Source organism: Scyliorhinus canicula, chromosome 18 (genome assembly GCF_902713615.1).
Source record: "Scyliorhinus canicula chromosome 18, sScyCan1.1, whole genome shotgun sequence".
Lineage (NCBI taxonomy): Eukaryota > Metazoa > Chordata > Chondrichthyes > Carcharhiniformes > Scyliorhinidae > Scyliorhinus > Scyliorhinus canicula.
This window is the reverse complement of record NC_052163.1, coordinates 111,137,706-111,148,285: the sequence shown is the minus strand read 5'-3', so window position 1 is coordinate 111,148,285 and position 10,580 is coordinate 111,137,706.

Sequence of the window (10,580 nt, the reverse complement as noted above, 5' to 3'; positions counted from 1 at the left end):
AATCCACCTAACCTGCACATCTTTGGGTTGTGGGGGTGAAACCCGCGCAGACGGGGGGAGAATATGCAAACTCCACATGGACAGTGACCCAGGGCTGGGTTCGAACCCGGGTCCTCAGCATCGCAGTTCCAGTGCTAACCACTGCGCCACATTCTGCCCTGTGTATCGCCGATTCTGGCAGCCTTGTTTCAGTCGAGTCCTTCTGCAGCGACTGACACTTATACTCCTCTCGAGAGGTTTCCTCTGGAGTTATCTTGCTGTTTCTTAGACTGCCAGGAGGTCCCTACGCAATGTTGGGTGGGTGAGACGTATGAGTTCTTTCACTGGAAACGCAGGCTTCCCTAATCGAGGGCCCTCCCGCCAACCCAAGGACGATACCATCCGACATCCCTTGAACTTCCTGAGCCCCTTTTTCAGCATGCTCCAGGGACAAAGCCTAATTGGCCTTTTTCAGGTCTTGTTTGGGTTCCACCAGTGATTATTTTTGGGTTGTGACATGGTTAACCCCACACACCCGAGGACCCGGGTTTGATCCCGGCCCCAGATCACTGCCCGGGTGGAGTTTGCACATTCTCCCCTAGTCTGCGTCTGTCTCACCCTGACACCCAGACCCCAAAAATGTGCCTTAATTGGAAAAAAAAAAGAACTGGATACTCTAAATTTATTTAAAACAAAGAAAAAAAAAAGTTAATTCCCCACACCAGTCTATCGTGTAGCATCTCAGTCAGGTGTGGGCCACATTTTCAGTACTCTGCCAACTTCATCAACCTACTAAGAAATTCTGTCATGGGATCCCCGGGTTTCCCAGCCGCATTAAAACGGTAACGTTGGAGGACGATGGACGGCTTTGGGTCATAATGGTTCCGTACCAGGTCTACGAGCTTGTTTAATGTTTTAGTGCAAGGGGTTGCTCGGTACGCTAGGCTTTTTATAATGCTAAACATCGGAGCCCCACATGCTGTCAGGAGGATTCCCTTCTGATTTTTGCCCCCTTCAATGCTGTTGGCGCCAAACAAGTAGAGCATGCGCTCGGCATCCTGGGCCTTGTCTTTTACGTCTGCTTTGTACGGCTTCAGTTTGCCAAAGAATGGCATTTCTGGGGTTTCTTTTGTTAGCGGAGCTGTTTTCTGTACTTATAAAGGCTGAGCGGAATCCGTGCTTGATCCTCATCGCCAGTGTAATAATTCCAGGTGAACCTGGGCTAGAGGGAACAAAGGTTTATTTTGTTATGGGCCAGGGTTTAGAGAACCCCAAAGTGTTTCATGGAGTTCACCTGACCCACAACTTTTAATAGATTGTGGTACGGGGAGCACACGTGGTGCAGGTGTGGTACAGCAGAAATGGAAAAGTATTTTTTTAAACCAAAACAATGTTTACTCTATGAACTCAAGTTAACCTTTTTAAAACGTACAGTGTACATCTTAGCAGCCATTACTTCAAATACAACCCCCAAAGAATACAACACTAAGTAATCTTTAATAACTTCCCAAACAACATCCAGAAGACAAAAGAAACACCTTTTTAAAAATAAATTTAGATTACCCAATTATTTTTTCCAATTAAGGGGCAATTTAGCGTAGCCAATCCACCTACTCTGCACATTTTAGGGTTGTGGGGGCGAAACCCACACAGACACGGGGAGAATGTGCGAACTCCACACGGACAGTGACCCAGAGCCGGGATCGAACCTGGGATCTCAGCGCCGTGAGGCAGCAGGGCTAACCCACTGCGCCACCGTGCTGCCCGTAAAGAAACACCTTTTAACAAGCACATCAGGTTTACATTCACTACTGTAAACATTTATAATTCTGAATTCACCAAATGATCAAGAGATAGTCTTTTCATGGCAGAGATCAACAGTACACCTGCTTTATCTGGCTTCAGCTCCAACACTGAAAACTAAACGAAAACACACCCTGCAGCAAACAGCCCAAAACAAAAGTAAAAAGTTGACAGCCCAGCTCCACCCACTCTCTGACATCACTGCAGTAATAAACACCCATTTCTGAAAGGTACTCTCACTACAGATATTTATATACACACCCATTTATAAACACCCATGTCTTAAAGGTACTCCCACATGACCATTTCACAACAAAAGTAAAGCTGGAGCCGCGGCATATAGAACAAGCCAGTCCAGAACCATAGGGAACTCCCCAGTCCGGGTCTGGATCAGTATTTAAGGACCAACTAGCGAGGGGATCAATCAGCAATCCCCCTGGTCTTCGTGGGGTTTATAACAGTGAGTAAATGTGTGCATTGAGTCAGTCACAGCAGAGGTTCAGTTAAACACGCGTTAATTTGCTTCTGGCAATCGCGAAAGGCAGAATGGAGATAACACACTTTGTTATTTAAAGAGCCTCTCCCCAGTTTTGCTTCCTGCCAATTTTGCTTTCACATTTACACCAAGGCAGGAATTTGAGAACTCATTTCACAAACGTTAGTGGGACCATGAGAGTCTGAACAGTCACGCATGAGTCCCCTGTAGATCTTTGTCACATTTGATCAAAACCAAACTCAGATTTTAAAACATTACAACCCAGAGACAGATTAAACAAACTATTCCAGAATACATTGGGCAGTGGATTCAGGCAGTGAGCTGCTGAGCCAGATTGACCTAACATGACACCATGGCCATGATTTAGGGGATTAATTCTGAAAGCAAGATGTGGCCTCATTACATCCGGGTTGAGGAGAGGGGGAGAAATCAGCCAGACTTCCTATTCATCATCAGCGATCCCGATCCTGCAGACTGGTGTATGCAAATTCATGTGCGAATGTCTGTGTGCATGTTCTGGTTCAGGATCAGGTACGATGCCTTTTTTTAATATAACCATCCCTCTTGTGACGCAAAGCAAAGAACAGGCAATTGAGCCAAGCCTGTGCCTCGACAAGGAGCCACTTGGACAGGAGGAAAATGAAAAACACAAGGATAACGGGTACTCAACTGGATTAATTTCTCCCTGCCCAGTGGTTGGGGGGGGGGGGGGGGGGGGGGGGGGGGGGGGGGGGGGGGGGGGGGGGGGGGGGGCTGATGCATGTCCACTTTCCCTCGGGTGCTCATATGGTGACTCTGGTTTGCTGCTCTCAGGAACATTGACAACAATCTTCAGCCAGAAGTGCCGAGTGGATGAACCATCTGGGCCTCCTCTTGAGGTCCCCAGCATCACAGATGTAAGTCTTCATCCAATTTGATTCACTCCACCTGATATCAAGAAATGGCTGAAGGCACCGGATGCTTCAAAGGCTATGGGCTCTGACAAATTCCAGCAATAGTACTCTAGACTTCTGCTGCAGAACTTGCCACGCCATGAGCCAAGCTGTTCCAGTACAGCGGCAACACTGGCATCTACCCAGCAATCACAGAATTCCTGCACTGCAGAAGGAGGCCATCTGCATGCACCATTAAGTCTGCACCCACTAGTGGGTTAGCCCTGTTGCATCACAGCGCCGAGGTCCCAGGTTCGATCCCGGCTCTGGGTCACTGTCCGTGTGGAGTTTGCACATTCTCCCCGTGTTTGCGTGAGTTTCACCCCCACAACCCAAAAGATGTGCAGAGTAGGTGGATTGGCCACGCTAAATTGCCCCTTAATTGGAAAAAATTAATTGGGTACTCTAAATTTTTTTTTTTTAAAGTCTGCACCAACTCTCCGAAAGAGTACCCAAGCCCACCACCCAGCCCTATCCCTGTAACCCATAACCCCACCTAACCATTGGGCACACCACAATTTGGCATGACCAATCCACCTCACTTGTACATCTTTGGATTGTGGGAGGAAACCGGAGCACCCGGAGGAAACCCATGCAGACACGGGGAGAATATGCAAACTCCATACAGGCAGTCACCCAAGGTCGGAATCGAACCGGGTCCCTGGCATTGTGAGGCAGCAGTGCTAACTAATGTAGAAAATTCCCCATGTGTCCTGTCCCTGGACAAATCCAATCTGGTCAATTACTGTCCCATCAATCTAATCTTGGTCATCAGTGATGGAAGGTGTCGATAAGGGGCACTTATTCGCAAGAACCTGCTCATTGACACTCAGTTCGGATTCCTCCAGGGCTGCTCAGCTCCTGTTCTCATTTCAGCCTTGATCCAAACATGGACAAAAGAGCTGAACGCCAGAGATGACAAGAGTATTTTACCCAATGAAATCAATGGGAATCAAATTACAAATGGGAAAACTCTCTGCTGGTTGGCACAAAGGAAGATGGTCCCAAGATACAGGTGTTTTTCAGGGTAGTGTCCTCGGTTGAACCATCTTCAGCAGCTTTATCAATGCTTAAAATATTCATACAGGGGATTTGGCATTGCTGCTTGGGCCAGCATTTATTGTCCATTCCTAATTGGCATTTAAGAGTCAAGAACATTGCTATGAGTCTGGAGTCACATCTAGGCCAGACCAGATAAGGACAGCAGACCTCCTTCCCTGAAGGGCATGAGTGAACCAGATGGGTTTTTACAAACTATTGTTTCATGGTCATCATTAGACTTTTATTGAATTCAGACTTCCCCATCTCCCATGGTGGGATTTGAACCTGGGTACCCAGAGCATTACGCTGGGCCTCTGGATTACTAGTCCTGTGACAATATCACTGCGCAACCGCTTCTCTTCCTTCTGTAGCCATCTAAGATGGACACCAGTGAATACAAAATGGAAGACTGCAAAGAGTGCAGGGAAAAACGGACATGGTCAAAAGCAAACAGCTTGCAGAAGCATTAAGCATTGGGACAATTGCAGAAACCAGTTTCCCGACAGCTGCAGAGTTCAGGCAGCGCTGTAAATGGGAAAGCCATTTACATAGTAATGAGGTGATACCGGGCCGTCCCAGACACAAAGGATACACTTAGGTATCAATCGATACTTTTAATAGAGAACCAGACATGATGGAGCCAGCGAAACCAGGACAAGTTGTCCTAAGAACCGCCCCAGCCATCAAGGAACGGCCCTAGGATAGGGGGGTTCAAATCATATCGATTGGGAAAAGGCCCAATCGATCCCAAGCAGGTGAGGAAGCCCGCCCCAAGTGGCACGGACCCCCTGGGACCTATAAAAGAGAGGTTCCGCACATGGTTCAGTCTCCTGTCTCCGGCCTCCGACTCCAGCCTCCAGACCCCTGTCTTTTACACCAGCCGTCGAGCAGCAGCCAAACAGTACCAGTTTGGCACTGGTAAGTAAGTGCCAAACGACGATCGCTACTTGACCCAGGCATTACTTATACCCTTGCCGACCAATAGTGACTCGAAGTTGCAGACCAGAACGGAACGAAGGCCTTGTTCCCTGACCTTGCCTGTTCCTTCTTAGATAAGTATTAGTCGTTTAATGGTAGAAGTAAGTTAGTCTTTAGCGTGTGCATGAGTGTTATTATAATTGTTTTATAATAAACTCTAATTGTTTTGGACTTACTAATCGGTGTATTGCTTTATTGCTTTGAACTTGACCTTGATACTTGTGACGGTGTCTTTTACGGCACCTGGCGACTCCAGAGCATAGAAAGAGAAACAGAGCCAAGTGAGTGTTAAGCACACTTACTCAGAACGAGCAACACTTCCATCAGAAGGACAGAAGTGGGGATGTTCAATGGGCCAAATGGCCTACTTCTGCTCCTATGTCTTATGGTCTTACATTCACTGAAGATTGTACAATGTTCAGCACCATTTGTGACTCCTCAGGTACTGAAGTAGTCCATGCCCATACGCAGTAAGACATGGACAACATTCAGAGCTGATAAGTGACAAGTAATATTCACACTACACAAATGCTGGACAATGACCATCCCCAACGAGAGAGAGTCCAACCATCTCCTTTGACATTACTATCGCTGAATCCCCCACTATCAATATCCTGGGAATGACTAATAACAGAAATTGAACTGGACTGGCCATATAAATATTATAGCTACAAGAGCAGGTCAGAGGCTGGGAATTCTGCAGCGAGTAACTCAGCTCCTGACTCCCCAAATCCTGCCCACCATCTACAAGGCACAAGTCAGGGGTTTGATGGAATCCTTGTCTAGATGAATGCAACAGCACTCAAGCAGCTCGGCACCTTCCAGAACAGAGAAGTCTACTTGATTGGTTCCCCATTCAACATTAATTCCCTCCACCACGGGCACACATTGGCAGCCGTCTAGATATCCACAAGATGCACTGCAGGAAAGCACAAAGGCTCCTTTGGCAACACCTTCCAAACTCTGATTTTAATCACCCCAACATTGGCATTCTTACTTTCAACTGCCTGAGCCTAAAGCCCCTGAACTTCCTCCCTAGACCTCTCCACCTCTCTATCCTCCTTTAAGAAATAGCTTAAAACCTACCTCTTTGACCAAACATTTGCTCATTTGACCTCTATCTCTGGAGGATCGGCAACCAGAGGGACACAGATTTAAGATCATCGGTAGAAGAACCAGAGGGGGAGATGAGGAGAATGTTTTGTCCACAGCGAGTTGTTCGGATCTGAAAGGGCAGTGGAAGGAGATTTAATAATTAACTTTTGAAACTGTACTGGATAAATACTTGGGAGTCGATGAAGGCGACGAAGTAAGCTGCTGGAGACTCAGACAGCCCAGGGGGCCGCAATCCGGGAGCTGCAGCAGCAAGCCTCCGAAAGAGAGGATGAGGCCGCGGCCCTCGTGGGGAAGGTGGAGATGCACGAGGCGCTCCATAAAAAGTGGCAGGAGCGGTTCGAGGAGATGGAGAACCGGTCGCGGCGGAAAAAATTTACGGATCCTGGGCCTCACGGAGGGGCTGGAGGGGTCGGACTTGGCGAACTATGTGGTCGTTTTGCTGAACTCGCTGATGGGAGCTGGGTCCTTCCAGGGGCCCCTGCAGCTGCTGGAGGGGGCCCACAGAATACTGGCCAGGAGGCCCAAGCCGAATGAGCCGCCGCGGGCGGTGCTGGTGCTGGTGAGGTTCCACCGGTTCGTTGACCGGGAGTGCGTGCTTCGGTGGGCCAAGAAGGAGCAGAGCAGCAAGTGGGAGAACACGGTGGTGCGGATCTACCAGGACTGGAGTGCGGAGGTGGCTAAGCGGAGGGCCGGGTACAACCGGACGAAGGCGGTGCTCCACAGACAGAGTGTGAAGTTTGACATGTTGCAGCCGGCGCGTCTGTGGGTCACCTACAAGGACCGTCACCATTATTTCGAGTCCCCGGAGGAGGCGTGGGCCTTTGTGCAGGCCGAGAAATTGGACTCAAACTGAGGGTCAGGGATGGGGGTTTTATATGTAAATGTAACTGTGTCTATTTTTTTGGAGGGGGGGTTCTCTGTTTCATGCTGGATGTGTGTTGGCTTCAGGGTGGGTGGGGCAATGTCTTTTTGTATGGGTCTGGTGGACGGGTTCGGGCAGGGAGGTAAACTGGGAGTGTGGGGAGCTGGTTGTGGGGACCGGCAATGGGAGCTGCCCTAGAGGAGGCGGCATTGGGCAGGGCGAAAGCGCGGGTTTTCCTCTTGTTTCCCGTGCTGCGGGGTGATGGGGGCGGTGTCGGAGCTGAGAAGCGCGGGCCTTTGCTTGTTTTTATTTTCCCGTGCAAGAGTGGGGGGGGGGGGGGGGGGGGGGGCCTGCTGATGGGCACAGAGGAGGAGGAGTAGCCACACGTCGGGAGGGGTTTGAGGTGTGGCGCGAGTCACTGGGGTCAGCAGAAGTTAGCTGGCTCACGGGAGTGCTATGGAGGGGGGGGGGCGCGGCTAGGAGGGGTCTTAGCCTTGGGGGGGGGGGGGGGGTACCGGGTTGCTGCTGAAATAACCAGGAAGGAGCTGGAGTATGCAGGGGGTGCTGGGGGGGGTGGGGAGTTGCCGCCGTGGGGAACAGGCCGAGTGAGGGGCGCTGGCCAGTGGCGGGCAGGGGATGGGTTATGGCTAGTCGGCAGGGGAGGGGGGCGGGGAGCCCTCTGATCCGGCTGATATCTTTGAATGTGAGGGGGCTGAATGGGCTGGTCAAGCGGGCCCGGGTGTTTGCGCACTTGAAGGGGCTGAAGGCGGATGTGGCCATGCTCCAGGAGACGCACCTGAAAGTGGCGGACCAGGTTCGACTGAGGAAGGGATGGGTGGGCCAAGTATTTCATTCAGGGCTGGATGCGAAGAATCGGGGGGTGGCGATCCTGGTGGGAAAGAGGGTGTCGTTTGAGGCGTCAAAGGTGGTGGCTGACAGTGACGGGAGGTATGTGATGGTGAGTGGTAAGCTGCAGGGGGAGCGGGTGGTGCTGGTGAATGTCTATACCCCAAACTGGGACGATGCGGGGTTTATGCGGTGCAAGTTGGGCCGCATTCCGGTTCTGGAGGCGGGGGGCCTGATCATGGTGGGGGGGGGGGGGGGGGGGGGGGGGGGGGGGGGGGGGGGGGGGGGGGGGGGGACTTCAACACGGTGCTGGATCCCCCATTGGATCGATCCAGGTCCCGGACGGGTAGGAGGCTGGTGGCGGCTAAGGTGTTGATGAGGGGGTTTATGGATCAGATGGGAGGGGTGGATCCCTGGAGGTTTGCGAGGCCGAGGGCCAGGGAGTACTCGTTTTTCTCCCACGTGCATAAGGCCTATTCCAGGATCGATTTTTTGTCCTGAGCAGGGGGCTGGTTTCGAGGGTGGAGGATGCCGAATACTCTGCCATAGCCATTTTGGATCATACGGGCTGGGGGAGGAGAGGGACCAGCGCCCGCTCTGGCGCTTGGAGGTGGGGCTGCTGGCAGACGAGGAGGTGGGCGGGAGGGTTCGGGGGTGTATCAAGAGGTACCTTGAGGCCAACGATAACGGGGAGGTCCGAGTATGGACGGTCTGGGAGGCATTGAAGGTGGTGATTAGAGGGGAGTTGATTTCCATCCGAACCCATAGGGAGAGGGGAGAGCAGAGAGAGAGGGAGAAATTGGTGGGGGAGATGGTGAGGGTGGATAGGATATATGCGGAGGCTCCGGAGGAGGGATTTCTGGGGGAGCGGCGTAGCCTTCAGGCCAGGTTCGATCTACTGAGCACCAGAAAGGCGGAAGCTCAGTGGAGGAAAGCACAGGGAGCGGTGTATGAATACAGGGAGAAGGCGAGTAGGATGCTGGCACACGCAGCCAGGGAGATTGGGGGAGTGAAGGATAGAGATGGGAAGGTGGTGCGGAGGGGGGTAGACGTTAATGGGGTCTGAACCCCCGGTGGAGGGGGGTGGGGGGAATGGGGTGCATCTTGGACAAGCTGCGATTTCCGAAGGTGGAGGGGGGCAGGTGGAGGGACTGGGGGTGTCGATTGAGCTGGAGGAGCTGGTCACTGGGATTGGCAGCATGCAGTCGGGGAAGGCGCCGGGGCCGGATGGGTTTCCGGCCAAATTTTATAAAATGTATGCGGACCTGTTGGGCCCCCTGTTGGTTCGGACTTTAACGAGGCAAGGGAGGGGGGGCTTTGCCCCCAACTATGTCACGGGCGCTGATTTCCTTGATCCTTAAGTGGGACAAGGATCCCCTGCAGTGTGGGTCATATAGGCCGATCTCGCTGCTAAATGTAGACGGCAAGCTGTTGGCGAAGATCTTAGCTACAAGGATAGAGGATTGTGTGCCGGGAGTCATTCACGAGGACCAGACGGGGTTTGTAAAGGGAAGGCAGTTGAATACCAACATACGAAGGCTTCTGAATGTCATTTTTTTTTGTTTTTGTTTTAAATTTAGAGTACCCAATTCATTCTTTTCCAATTAATGGGCAATTTAGCATGTTCAATTCACCTACCCTGCACATTTTTGGGTTATGGGGGCGAAACCCACTCAAACACGGGGAGAATGTGCAAACTCCACACGGACAGTGACCCAGAGCCGGGATCGGACCTGGGACCTCGGCGCCGTGAGACTGCAGTGCTACCACTGCGCCACCGTGCTGCCCCCTTCTGAATGTCATTATGATGCTGGCTGTGGAAGGGGAGGAGGAGATAGTGGTGGCATTAGACGCGGAGAAGGCCTTTGATAGGGTTGAGTGGGATGTGGGAGGTGTTGGAAAGGTTTGGGTTTGGGGAGGAGTTTGTCCGTTGGGTGAGGCTGCTTTATGAGGCCCCGATGGCAAGTGTAGCCACGAATAGGAGGAGGTCGGAATACGTTCGGCTGCACCGGGGGACGAGACAGGGGTGTCCCCTGTCCCCCTTGCTCTTTGCGTTGGCAATTGAGCCGCTGGCCATGGCGTTGAAGGAGTCGGGGAACTGGAGGGGCCTGGTACGGGGTGGGGAGCAGCATCGAGTGTCGCTTTATGCGGACGACCTGTTGCTGTATGTGGCGGACCCGGTGGGGGGAATGCCGGAGGTGATGAGGATTCTCAGCGAGTTTGGGGGCTTTTCTGGGTATAAGCTCAACCTGGGTAAGAGCGAGCTGTTCGTTGTGCACCCGGGGGATCAGGAGGAGGGGATTGGTAGGCTCCCACTGAAGCAGGCAGGGAGGAGCTTTAGGTACCTGGTAGTCCAGGTGGCTAGGAGCTGGGGGGGCCCTGCACAAGCTTAACCTCACAAGGCTGGTGGAGCAAATGGAGGAGGAGTTTAAAAGGTGGGATATGTTACCGTTGTCGCTGGCAGGTAGGATGCAGTCCGTCAAGGTGACGGTGCTCCCGAAGTTTTTGTTCCTGTTCCAGTGCCTCC